Source organism: Oncorhynchus mykiss, chromosome 11 (assembly GCF_057628025.1).
Source record: "Oncorhynchus mykiss isolate SJ-2025 chromosome 11, ASM5762802v1, whole genome shotgun sequence".
NCBI classification, from domain to species: Eukaryota; Metazoa; Chordata; class Actinopteri; order Salmoniformes; family Salmonidae; genus Oncorhynchus; species Oncorhynchus mykiss.
This window is the reverse complement of record NC_143032.1, coordinates 79,910,001-79,923,883: the sequence shown is the minus strand read 5'-3', so window position 1 is coordinate 79,923,883 and position 13,883 is coordinate 79,910,001. Positions and strand designations below refer to the sequence as shown.

The following is a 13,883-nucleotide window of genomic DNA, read 5'->3' as shown; positions in this document are numbered from 1 at the left end:
CTGACAGTAGCCTGCGCACACAGCACAGCACGGTCCCTGCTAGAGCGTCACCTCTCTCTCCCTCGCGCTTTCTCAGCTTTGGTTAATAATGTAGATTAGAAAGTGACTTTTCTGCTGCTTCGCTCGCTCGGATCAGACTGGGTCTGGATCCCAGCAGGTCTATACGAAATGGGTGTAGTTGTCCTTGGGTCCGTTCAAAATGGATCTCATCAGGTCCGGATGGGAAAGGTTCATTTTGTAATGGGTCCCACTTTTTGGACCTGTGAATGCCTCTGAAATACGTCCGAAACTTTCCTGATATTTTGGTCAATATATCCCAACCACAACTGAAATACCAATCATTTCAGTATTACTTTAAACTGTTGATCTTGCTCTAACTGCAATTTTTTAGTTGGTAGAACAAACATGAGAAATTCAGTTCTGGGTTGCGTTCAGATCGATTGAACGTTTGGTATGTTGCGTAATGTGTTGTACTAATCGTTAGCTTGATCAGTGCATCCCACATTCCCCCCTTTCATCCTAGGGGAACATCCTACCCCTGCTACTATTGCTACTCAAAAATATGGTGTAAGAATATCTTCTACTCATCCAAAAACAGTACATACACAAACACAAGTAAGTTCCCTTCCATATTGAAATCAACCAAAAAATGTATCAAGGACAAATAAACCAGGTTACTGTGTAATGTCACATGCTCTGTAAATAGAGACTAAAATGGGAAGATTTACTTTCTAGATTTTCTCAATTTAAATAAAATGTAAAGATTGGTTCTGGAATAATTATTAGTGTGATTATTAAATTAAATAAACACGATGAGTACTTTCCCCCCACAAGGTTGGCCTGACCTTCACATGTGTTGTCTGAACATAAATAAGGAGAATAGCTTGCTGCTGCTGGTCAGAGTCTGTGAGACAAGCATGCTGCCTCTGACTGGGGAGAGAAACAGGCTCGCTTGAACCTACTGCCGGCCTTTCAGAGAAACAGACCTTCTCTAATTCTGTAGCCTACTAGAAACCAGTTGTTTCTGGTTTATAATACTACCAAACTTGTCTTTGAACATATTTTGCCCAATATAACTGTTACAAATTGAGAAATAGCTCTCACAGGCGAGATGCGCATCTCATCACTTTGTAATAGAAACTTTCTACATTTGAACAATATCCTTTTCCATATATTTCTTATTCGTTATGAATGAACCATGTTAAATGTGACTACTTATTTATTTGTTACAAGTTAGCTCACAGAATGAAGGGTTTTGTTACGAGGAGAAAGAGAGGAGGCTAATTGCTCCCTTCTCCTTACAAGCCTTGCTCAACTTTCTCCCTTCACAAACCACGGCCACCGAAGACCGGGACAAACCAAAAGCATCATTTGCAGCGGGGGGGGGGAATCCAATCTTAAAATGAAGAATTGAGCAGCACTGTGGCGTGTAAAACCACAGACAGACAGTAGCTACATTGGGAAAATAATTCTCAATTCATCAATTTGGGAATTAATATGGTATATTCCTCCCTCCCTCCCTCCCTCCCTCCCTCCCTCCCTCCCCTTCTCTATTACCCTCCCTCCCTCTATCACTCCCTACCTCCATCTCTCCCTCCCTCCCCCCACATTAACAAGGAAACAGGCCAAATAAGAGATGAGCCTAAAGCCTCATGGACACTCTTCACATTTAGACCTTCTACGGAGGAAATGACTAAAAACTGTCAAGGATCTTGACAAAAGTGTCCATTGTTTGACTTGATTTCCAGTTGGATCACAATGTGCCTCTAGAAGCAGTGTATGTAAGCAGCGTAAGTCAACATAGATATTCTGTAGGCCCAATTTAATGAATTGCACAGGCCACATAAATATCAGAGGAAATAGAACTGCAGCACAATTGAAACCCTGTAAAAAAGCAACCATGGCCATGTTACCTTACGATATCAAATAGGAATCCAACAAACCGCCATCCAATAAACACACCAGACCTCACAGTCTCACGTCCGAGTCAGACGTTCATCCATGTTTCTCAAACGTCAAATGTAGAAGTTGTTCCAAAATAAAATGTCAAAGTGTTTGAGGTTAAGTTTAGGGATTAACTCCACATTCTTACGGTTAGGAATTTACTCTGAATGGTTAAGGCAAGGGTTAAGGTTTGGGCTTAAAACAAGAATCTCAAAAACAGATTTTTGCCACTGGATTCAAACATGCAATCTTTGGCACCAGAGGCAGATGTTTACACCCCGTCCACCATCCCTCTCCACGACGCCCTGGCAACACCGAAACCTACTGGAAGGTAACAGCGCTCACTGGTGCCCTTAGTGGCCAGTTTCCACGTCATCTCCCTTCATCCTCAGACATTGGTGGACGTAGAATACGGACTTGTAATCACAGGTGACCTGCCAGCTGCCTACCAATTACAGACCAGTGTCAAACAGACTGACACCACTACCAGCTGCCTACCAATTACAGACCAGTGTCAAACAGACTGACACCACTACCAGCTGCCTATCACTAATAGACCAGCCTACCAATTACATACCAGTGTCAAACAGACTGACACCAAACAGGAAATGCATTGAACGCATATTGACCTTCGACCCTGGAGAGATTGGAAATCCCTAATCAACACGTGCATACATGTCAGAAATGTAAACAAGGTTGGTGTGTGTGTGTGTGTGTGTGTGCATGCGTGTGTGTGTCCGTGCATGTGTGTGTATGTGTGTGTGTGCATGCGTGTGTGTGTGTGTCCGTGTGTGTGTGTGCTTAATGAGTGTGTGTGTGTGTGTGTGTGTGTGTGTGTATGTGTATGGATATTGTAACAGTTGTTGGTTCACTAATGTTTTTATGACCTTCTATTGTAATTATCACCTCTACAGCAGCATTGGTTTTGTGTGTGTGTGTGTGTGTGTGTGTGTGTGTGTGTGTGTGTGTGTGTGTATGTGTATGGATATTGTAACATCTCTTGATTCGCTGGTGAAGGCATAACTGCCGAAACGCGTCAGCACGCACCAACAGAAAATAAAAAGGTGAAACTTTTTGGAGTGCCACCTTTTCCTAATGTTTCTTGAACTTGGGAATTCATTAGAAACGTGTTGTGTGTCTGACAGACACTAAATACCAGCATCAGCAGCAGGCTTTAATCCAGAGGGAAGGAATGACTGACATGAGACAGCTGGTTTTAAAAGAGAGAGAGAGAGAGAGAGAGAGAGAGAGAGAGAGAGAGAGAGAGAGAGAGAGAGAGAGAGAGAGAGAGAGAGAGAGAGAGAGAGAGAGAGAGAGAGAGAGAGAGTATAGAGAGAGAGTATAGAGAGAGAGTATGTATATATATAGAGAGAGAACAGCTTCCTGTCACAACAGTGGTATTTTAGATTTCAGTGACAAGATACACGGGGCTGACAGAAATAATTACAGATGGAGAAAGAAGGAAAATAAAATGTCATTGCATCTTGAGAGCCTAGAAGGACCTGACCATTATTCTTGAACCATTCAGAGCAGTGGTTCTTGAACCATTCAGAGTAGTAGTTCTTGAACCATTCAGAACAGTGGTTCTTGTGCCATTCAGAACAGTGGTTCTTGAACCATTCAGAGTAGTGGTTCTTGAACCATTCAGAGTAGTGGTTCTTGAACCATTCAGAGTAGTAGTTTTTGAACCATTCAGAACAGTGGTTCTTGTGCCATTCAGAACAGTGGTTCTTGAACCATTCAGAGTAGTGGTTCTTGAACCATTCAGAGTAGTGGTTCTTGAACCATTCAGAGCAGTGGTTCTTGAACCATTCAGAGCAGTGGTTCTTGAACCATTCAGAGTAGTAGTTCTTGAGCCATTCAGAACAGTGGTTCTTGAGCCATTCAGAACAGTAGTTATTGAGCCATTCAGAACAGTGGTTCTTGAGCCATTCAGAACAGTGGTTCCCAAATGTCTCGGCACCCACCAGTGTTAATTTCGTCAACAATAACTATGACTAAATATACTTATCAATGACCTACTTTTCCTGACCAAAACTGTAATACAACCGGCTGTGATTGGAAGTCCCATAAGGCGGCGTACAATTTGCACAGCGTCGTCCAGGTTTATCCGGGGTAGGCCATCATTGTAAATAAGCATGTGTACTTAATTGACTTGCCTAGTTAAATAAAGGTTAAGTCCTCCTCTCCATCTCTCCTTCCCTCATCCCTTACTCCAGTCCTCCTCTCTCCATCCATCCTTCCCCCCATCCCTTCCTCCAGTCCTCCTCTCTCCATCCATCCTTCCCATGTCCCTTCCTGCAGTCCTCCTCTCTCCATCCATCCTTCCCCCATCCCTTCCTCCAGTCCTCCTCTCTCCATCCATCCTTCCCTCATCCCTTACTCCAGTCCTCCTCTCTCCATCCATCCTTCCCCCGTCCAGTCCTCCAGTCCTCCTCTCTCCATCCATCCTTCCCCCGTCCCTTCCTCCAGTCCTCCTCTCTCCATCTCTCCTTCCCTCATCCCTTCCTCCTGTCCTCCTCTCTCCATCCATCCTTCCTCCAGTCCTCCTCTCTCCATCCATCCTTCCCACGTCCCTTCCTCCAGTCCTCCTCTCTCCATCCATCCTTCCCCCATCCCTTCCTCCAGTCCTCCTCTCTCCATCCATCCTTCCCCCATCCCTTCCTCCAGTCCTCCTCTCTCCATCCATCCTTCCCCCATCCAATCCTCCTCTCTCCATACATCCTTGCCATGTCCCTTCCTCCAGTCCTCCTCTCTCCATCCATCCTTCCCCCGTCCCTTCCTCCAGTCATCCTCTCTCCATCCATCCTTCCCCCGTCCCTTCCTCCAGTCCTCCTCTCTCCATCCATCCTTCCTTCCCCCGTCCCTTCCTCCAGTCCTCCTCTCTCCATCCATCCTTCCCCCGTCCCTTCCTCCAGTCCTCCTCTCTCCATCCATCCTTCCCCCGTCCCTTCCTCCAGTCCTCCTCTCTCCATCCATCCTTTCCCCATCCCTTCCTCCAGTCCTCCTCTCTCCATCCATCCTTCCCCCGTCCCTTCCTCCAGTCCTCCTCTCTCCATCCATCCTTCCCCCGTCCCTTACTCCAGTCCTCCTCTCTCCATCCATCCTTCCCCCGTCCAGTCCTCCAGTCCTCCTCTCTCCATCCATCCTTCCCCCGTCCCTTCCTCCAGTCCTCCTCTCTCCATCCATCCTTCCCCCGTCCCTTCCTCCAGTCCTCCTCTCTCCATCCATCCTTCCCCCGTCCCTTCCTCCAGTCCTCCTCTCTCCATCCATCCTTCCCCCGTCCAGTCCTCCTCTCTCCATCCATCCTTCCCCCGTCCCTTCCTCCAGTCCTCCAGTCCTCCTCTCTCCATCCATCCTTCCCCCGTCCAGTCCTCCAGTCCTCCTCTCTCCATCCATCCTTCCCCCGTCCCTTCCTCCAGTCCTCCTCTCTCCATCCATCCTTCCCCCATCCCTTCCTCCAGTCCTCCTCTGTCCATCCATCCTTCCCCCGTCCAGTCCTCCAGTCCTCCTCTCCATCTCTCCTTGCCTTCATCATTCCTGACAGAACACTACTGTTCTGTGAGCCTTCTGAGCCATCTTTGGCAGCCTGCCACCGCTAGCTAACAGGACAAGCCTTGTGCTAATCAATTTTTATCTTTCTCTTTGCCATCCCAGAAACGACTAATCATCTTTCTGGTCTGATGTAGCCTCCTGTTCCATTCAGTAGGATGTTATGGTTTCCCATTAAAGGAGGAAGCTGCAGCTGAACTTTGACTCCGATGTTTTTCCAGGATTAAAAATATTTAAAGGAATGTACGGACACACTTTGACGGCTAGCGGCCATGTTGATTAGAGAAGGTATTGTATGTCATTCCATCGCTAACCTAACGTAGCAGACATACTTAAAGGTCCTGACGAGAGAGAAAAAAAAATGTCGAGGGGGGGGGGTTCTTGTTCACTGTTGAACTGATCCAGTAAATGTGGAGGAGGAGTTGAGATGGACTGTCGCCTTGGTAACGTCCAAAAGCGGAAGTCGCTTCACAGGCTCGCTTTCCATTTTCTCTAACTGGGAGACTAAAACAAGTTCCAAGGAAGGAGATCTGAAAACTCTGATACAACAATCGGGTCAGTTCACCTCATGGGGCTGTAGTATGGACATGCCGTACTGCGCTGCAGAAACCAATAACAAGCATGAAAGGCATCCATCCCTCAGTCTCTCTCTCAATCCCTCTCTCTGATCCTTGTAATCCTTGTTCCTGTATTTCCTCCAGGAGATCAGTATTCCCTCCCCTCATCCTGTGTTCTGTCACTGAAGTATGTATCTATCGTCTCTGCTTACAGCCACCGACCCTAGCAATCACACAATCACTTCTCCACTGCCTACACACTATGGATGTGTATAGGTGTGTGTGTGTGTGTGTGTGTGTGTGTGTGTGTGTGTGTGTGTGTGTGTGTGTGTGTGTGTGTGTGTGTGTAGGTTGTCCTTGTGCCAAATTAGAGTTTATGACACAGCACCAGAGCATGACACACACACACATACACTCACACACACTCGGTTGACAGTCTAATCATCCATAATTTGTTCATTTGGAAGCTGAATCTGAACAGAGCCTGAGTCTGAGGACACAGAGAGACACCAACTGACACCGTCTCAACCGTTAACAGACAGTCACAGTCAGTACCACGATCTAACCAGTCAGTAACACGATCTAACCACAGTCAGTCAGTCTGTACCAGAATCAAACCACAGTCAGCCAGTCTGTACCACAATCTAACCACAGTCAGCCAGTCTGTACCAGAATAAAACCACAGTCAGACTGTACCAGAATCAAACCACAGTCAGTCTGTACCAGAATCAAAACACAGTATGAGAGTATGAGCCCAGGTTGACAATCAATCATCAGACAGTCCATTAGTGGATTAGGGCTGAGTGACTTTTAAGGCTGAATGGAGCCTGACTGTGTGGAGGTGTGGTTATGCACACAGATAGAAAGCCAGAGTGTAGAGGAGAGAGAGAGAGAGGGAGAGAGAGAGGGGGAGAGAGAGAGAGAGAGATAGAGGGAGAGGGAGAGACAGAGGGAGAGGGAGAGGGAGAGGGAGAGACAGGCAGGCAGACAGACAGACAGACAGACACAGACAGACAGACAGACAGACAGACATACAGACAGACAGAGTAATGTATTGAAACAAATGTCAAATTGGCCAAATTACCGAACAACAGACCACGTATTCACCCTGCACACCCTAATTGATGAACAAACAAACCAAAACAAAGGCAAAGTCTTCTCATGATTTGTTGATTTAAAAAAAGCCTTTGACTCAATTTGGCATGAGGGTCTGCTATACAACTTGATGGAAATTGGTGTTGGGGGAAAAACACAACATTGTAAAAATCAAGCATTTTGTTAGAATTGGTAAAACACACACACATTTCTTTCAACAGGGCCATGGGGTGAGTAAGGGACGACGCAGGTTAAGCGAGGGCACTAGAACAGTCTGCAGAACCCGGCCTCACCCTACTAGAATCTGAAGTCAAATCTCTACTGTTTGCTGATGAAGGAGAGAGAGGATGATCTGGTGCTTCTGTCCCAAACCAAGGAAGGCCTAAAGCAGCACCTAGATCTTCTTCCCAGATTCTGTCAGACCTGGGCCCTGACAGTAAATCTCAGTAATACAAAAATAATGGTGTTCCAAAAAATGTCCAGTTGCCAGGACCACAAATACAAATTCCATCTAGAAACCGTTGCACTAGATCACGATACATACCTCGGCCTAAACATCAGCACTACAGGTAACGTCCACAAAGCTGTCAACGATCTGAGAGACAAGGCAAGAAGGGCCTACTACGCCATCAAAAGGAACATAACATTCGACATACCAATTATGATCTGGCTAAAAATACTTGAATCAGTTATAGAACCCATTGCCCTTTAAGGCTGTGAGGTCTGGGGTCCGCTCACCAACCAAGAATTCACAAAATGGGACAAACACCAAATTGAGACTCTGCATGCAGAATTCTGCAAAAATATCTTCTGTGTACAACGTAAAACACCAAATAATGCATGCAGAGTAGAACAAGGCTGATACCCGCTAATTATCAAAATGCAGAAAAAAAGCTGTTAAATTCTACAACCACCAAGAAAGGAAGTGATTCCCAAACCGTCGATAACAAAGCCATCACCTACAGAGAGATGAGCCTGGAGAAGAGTCCCCTAAGCAAGCTGGTCCTGGGGCTCTGTTCACAAACACAAACAGACCCCACAGAGCCATCACCTACAGAGAGATGAGCCTGGAGAAGAGTCCCCTAAGCAAGCTGGTCCTGGAGCTCTGTTCACAAACACAAACACACCCCACAGAGCCCCAGGATAGCAACACAATTAGATCCAACTAAATCATGAGAAAACAAAAAGATAATTAATTGACACATTGGAAAGAATGAACAAAAAAACAGAACAAACTAGAATGCTATTTGGCCACAAACAGAGAGTACACAATGGCAGAAAACCTGACCACCGTGACTGACCCAAACTTAAATACAGACCCAGTGAGCATAGCCTTGCTATTGAGAAAGGCCGCCGTAGGCAGACATGGCTCTCAAGAGAAGACAGGTTATGTGCTCACTGCCCACAAAATGAGGTGGAAACTGAGCTGCACATATTAGACCCATATATCTCTCAGATTACAAAATAATTTGAAAAACAAACACAATTTTGATAAACTTCCGTATCTATTGGGTGAAATACCACAGTGTGCCATCACAGCAGCAAGATATGTGACCTGTTGCCACGAGAAAAGGGCAACCAGTGAAGAACACACACCATTGCAAATTATTTTCCCTTTTTAACTATTTTCACATAGTATGAAATTGAAATGTCTTTATTCTTTTGGAAATGTTATGAGTGTAATGTTTACTCTTTTGTTTATTATCTATTTCACATTAAACATATGTTTCCCATGCCAAAAAAGCCCCTTAAATTGAAAGTGAACTTGAATTGAGAGACAGCGAGGAAGAGAGAGAGAGACAGAGAGCAGTGTTGTGGCAGTAATATTTCCATATGTCCCTGTGGATTTCAGTATAGAATCTGGCTGCGACGAGGACAGGAGAGGAAATGTGTATATTTGTCTATTTCGACATCATTATTAAAGACAGTTCTACTTTTTTTTTTTTCAACAAAATCCAATAGTGGATGCAGAAGATATGGTATTCTTTGGCATGTAAAAAAAACAGGCATGTGAGATCGAGAAGCAGAACGGACACCAACTTACCTCACAGAGATACCTCCAGACATAAATCTAGAACCATCAAAAGGAAGAGTGGAATAAAGTTTAAAATCAGCATAAACGCCTCTTAAAAAAAGGGGAGATCCACAAGAGGAGCAGAGTCCACACATCAACAGGAGAGCTTATTTTAAAAAGGCTGAAAAAACGATAGAAGTTAGGGCGTGACTGTCATGCCCCCCCCCCCCTCCCCGTGTTCCAGGATCAATCCCATCAGCCTCCGACTCCAGAGGTGGATAGAGAGGTAAGTAGCTTGTAGCCAGCGCTTGCATCAGACCCCGTCCAAAAAGAAAAACGGAAAGATAAGCAGTTTCTTCTCTCTCTCTCTCTCTCTCTTTCTATATTCTCTCTCTTTTTCTCACAGAAGTAAGACTGGCTCAAAACCCCCACCTGTTTCTGTGTCACTGTCACTCACTTTGTCCCTCTCGCCCTCGCCCTCTCTTCTCCTTTAATCTTGTCTTGTCAATATCTATCTCAGTTCTTTCTTATACAGTTGACTCATTCTGGTTCTCTTTCATTCTATCACTCTCTTTCTCAATCATCCTATTTTTCACACTCGGACACAGTCACTCACAGTCACTCTTTTCTCATCTTTCTTTATCAATCTATGGTCCCTCCATCCTGTTTGTCTTTCTCTCACCTCTATCTCTCTCCTCCTCCCACTCCAGTCGGAGTGAATGCAGCTTGTTGCTCACAGGAAACAGCTGCTCTACGTTTTATTGCTCCCTCACTCTACCACTCCCTCACTCTACCGCTCCCTCTCTCTATCGCTGCCTCACTCTCTCTCTACCACACCCTCTCTCTACCACCACCCCCCTCCCTCACTCTACCGCTCCCTCACTCTACCACTGCCTCACTCTCTCTCTACCACCCCCCCCCCCCTCTCTCTCTCTCTCTGAGTCAAGCACGATCACATCTCTCTCCATATTTTAATTTCCTTAAGAGACATTCATCCTTACATAAGACTATTTAACCCAATCACTATTCAGTTGTGCTTTATCATGATCTACACAGAGGTTTTCAAGGGACCAGCAGACCCCAAATTCTGAGATCTGACCTGGGACCCAAGCGGGTCCTAAATTCAGACCTTTGTCTCAGATCTGGGTGGGGTCTGATATAATTGCCACGGTCTCGGGGAATTAAAAATGATTTACAGACTGGAATTGACTGTTTGTGTGATGAGCACAAGCTTGTTATCTGTCAGCCAATTGTAGCTCAATAAAACCGGTTCCAGCTGCTCACCTCACGTGCGAGTAAAAGGAGCCTTGGCCCAGGCTACTGTTGATTGTGAAGAGGAGTTATTTTAAATGACAGTTTGAGGAGAAAGAGTATAGTGAAAAGACAAGGGGAACGTCCTCGGGGACGAGTTGTAATGTTGTAGAGGACAAACATGAGAAGAACGTTGGTCAAATGGACTGACTGTGTACAACTCGCTATTCAGGTTTAAAACTATTTTCAATCTTTCATTGATCTATTTCCATATTTATCATCAATTGATTAGTCATTAATAATAATAATTGTCAAATAAATTAGCATTAGCCTATTTCTATCATTTGTTGGGTAAGCCTACTGTAGGCAATCAAATGTGTTGCTAAAGGCTGCAACACAGGCCCTAGCCAGCTCAAAACAGTTTTTTATATTTAATTCTGTTCAGGCATTTTTGTTGGCCAAACGTTACGGCTGTAATGTTGTGTTTGTCACAATAAAATAGAATTACCAGTAGTTCTATTAACACTATTCTCACTCAAACCAGGAAAAATAAAAACCAAAGATGCTAAACGTAATGTAATAACCGTTCCTACAAACAATGACTTTACATACTTTTGATATTATCCTAATGAAATTAAGCAACTTTTGTGAAGGCTTTGGGCTATTATTAGGCTACTGCAGGCCTTACGAAGGCAGCCAGGGCTCCAACCGACTCCGACAATTGAACTTGAGGTGAGGAAGAAAGTTTTAGGCCTACTAGAATTACACCTTTCAATCTAACAATATAATGCTTATAAACTCAACAAGAAAAAAATGAACCGTCCTCTCACTGTCAACTACGTTTATTTTCAGCAAACTTAGCATGTGTAAATATTTGTATGAACATAACAAGATTCAACAACTGAGACTGAACGAGTTCCACAGACATGTGACTAACAGAAATGGAATAATGTGTCCCTGAACAAAAGGGGGGGGGGGGGTTCAAAATCTAAAGTAACAGTCAGTATCTGGTGTGGCCACCAGCTGCATTAAGTACTGCAGTGCATCTTCTCCTCATGGACTGCACCAGATTTGCCAGTTCTTGCTGTGAGATGTTACCCCACTCTTCCACCAAGGCACCTGCAAGTTCCCGGACATTTCTGTGGGGAATGGCCCTAGCCCTCACCCTCCGATCCAACAGGTCCCCGGACATTTCTGGGGGGAATGGCCCTAGCCCTCACCCTCCGATCCAACAGGTCCCAGACATTTCTGGGGGGAATGGCCCTAGCCCTCACCCTCCGATCCAGCAGGTCCCAGATGTGCTCAGATTGAGATCCAGGGGTCTTCGCTGGCCATGGGAGAACACGGACATTCCTGTCTTGCAGGAAATCACACACAGAGCGACCAGTATGGCTGATGGCATTGTCATGCTGGAGGGTCATGTCAGGATGAGCCTGCAGGAAGGGTACCACATGAGGGAGGAGGATGTCTTCCCTGTAATGTGCAGCATTGAGATTGAGCTTGTTGTCATTGCAGGCAATCTGTTGATGCTGTGACACACTGGCCCAGACCATGACGGACCCTCCACCTCCAAATCCAGAGTACAGGCCTCAGTGTAACGCTCATTCCTTTGACAATAAGCACGAATCCGATCATCACCCCTGGTGAGACAAAACCACGTCTCGTCAGTGAAGAGCACCTTTTTGCCAGTCCAGTCTGGTCCAGCGACGGTGGGTTTGTGCCCATAAGCGACGTTGTTTCCAGTGATGTCTGGTTGGGAACCTGCCTTACAACAGGCCTACAAGCCCTCAGTCCATCCTCTCTCAGCCTATTGAGGACAATCTGAGCACTGACGGAGGGATTGTGCGTTCCTGGTGTAACTCGGGCAGTTGTTGTTGCCATCCTGTACCTGTCCCGCAGGTGTGATGTTTGGTTGTACCGATCCTGTGCAGGTGTTGTTACACGTGGTCTGCCACTGCGAGGACGATCAGCTGTCCGTCCTGTCTCCCTGTAGTGCTGTCTTAGGTGTCTCACAGTACGGACATTGCAATTTATTGCCCTGGCCACATCTGCAGTCCTCATGCCTCCTTGCAGCATGACTAAGGCATGTTCACACAGATGAGCAGGGACCCTGGGCATCTTTCTTTTGGTGTTTTTCAGAGTCAGTAGAAAGGCCTCTTTAGTGTCCTAAGTTTTCATAACTGTGACCTTAATTGCTTACCGTCTGTAAGCTGTTAGTGTCGTAACGACCGTTCCACAGGTGCATGTTCATTAATTGTTATGGTTCATTGAACAAGCATGGGAAACAGTGTTTAAACCCTTTAAAATTATGATCTGTGAAGTTATTTGGATTTTTACAAATTATCTTTGAAAGACATATTAAATATTAAAACATATTTGGATCAAAAAATTAACCTTCTGAATGAACCTTCTCTATGCCTTCTCTATGCCTTCTCTAAGCCTTCTCTAAGCCTTTTCTATGCCTTCTCTATGCCTTCTCTATGCCTTCACTATGCCTTCTCTATGCCTTCTCTATGCCTTCTCTATGCCTTCTCTAAGCCTTCTCTATGCCTTCTCTATGCCTTCTCTATGCCTTCTCTATGCCTTCTCTATGCCTTCTCTATGCCTACTATAGCAGTTGTAGTAGCCTGTCTGACAAGTATAAATACATCCATGTCGATGTCGGGAACATGGCGTCGGGCACATCTTGACCTTTCTCTCTAGTCTCTCTAGTATAAATATTGATATCACTAGAGTCCTAGGCTCATTTGGGAGCTCAAATCTCACACAGCTGAACCGTGAAGTTTTGGGGAAAGTAAAAACCAATGAAACAATAGACTATAAAGTTATGACTAGGTTACACATCGAAAACAGTTAGTGACACGTAACTGCGGATGATTTGGCCAATGTCACTAATAAACAATAAATATAAATAAATAAACAATGTTTATTAATGGTGCTGGCAGCGCCCAGTGGGAGGTTTATTTTGCTCTCTCTCTCTCTCTCTCTCATCTCGGATCCTAATGGGTCTCTCGGATCAGAACCAGCACGGGTGTGAACAGGTCTGACTGTCCTCAGTTCCATTCAGGAAGAGGTCTCTGTTTAAAAAATATATATTTATGCATATCGGGTGGGAAAGCCACGGATCCATTTCAGAGTGGGTCCAACTTTTTGACCCCATGAAGACGACTACTACTACTGTGTGTGTGTCGGAGAGAGAGGGAGAGAACACAGCTCCCATCTACTCTAGCAGACGCACAGAAACATTTGACCTATTTCAGTTTAGTAGTCAGGAGGAGTGACACAGGTAAACATCTGTTTAAATGTTCTGAAGGGATTAAATGAGGAACCCCGAACACACACCCTGCAGGTTTCATTTCCATGGCGACTTTCAGCCAATGTCACGCATTCAACGCTTGGTAATCAGTCCAGTGGAGTGGAGTTAGTATGCTAGCCAGCAGGCCACCACTATCACTTCCAGTGCTCCGCTA

General features: G+C 45.3%; 1 protein-coding gene across 1 annotated transcript in view; it reads right to left on the bottom strand.

Moving 5' to 3' along the window:
* Nucleotides 1-9,985, bottom strand: part of LOC110536437 (protein unc-13 homolog B) — a 135,044-nt gene extending 125,059 nt beyond the window's left edge. The window contains exon 1 of the mRNA XM_090191219.1: nucleotides 9,193-9,985. The gene's annotated coding sequence lies outside the window, so the exon portion shown is untranslated. The remainder of the gene's footprint in view (nucleotides 1-9,192) is intronic.
* Nucleotides 9,986-13,883: the final 3,898 nt, after the last annotated feature.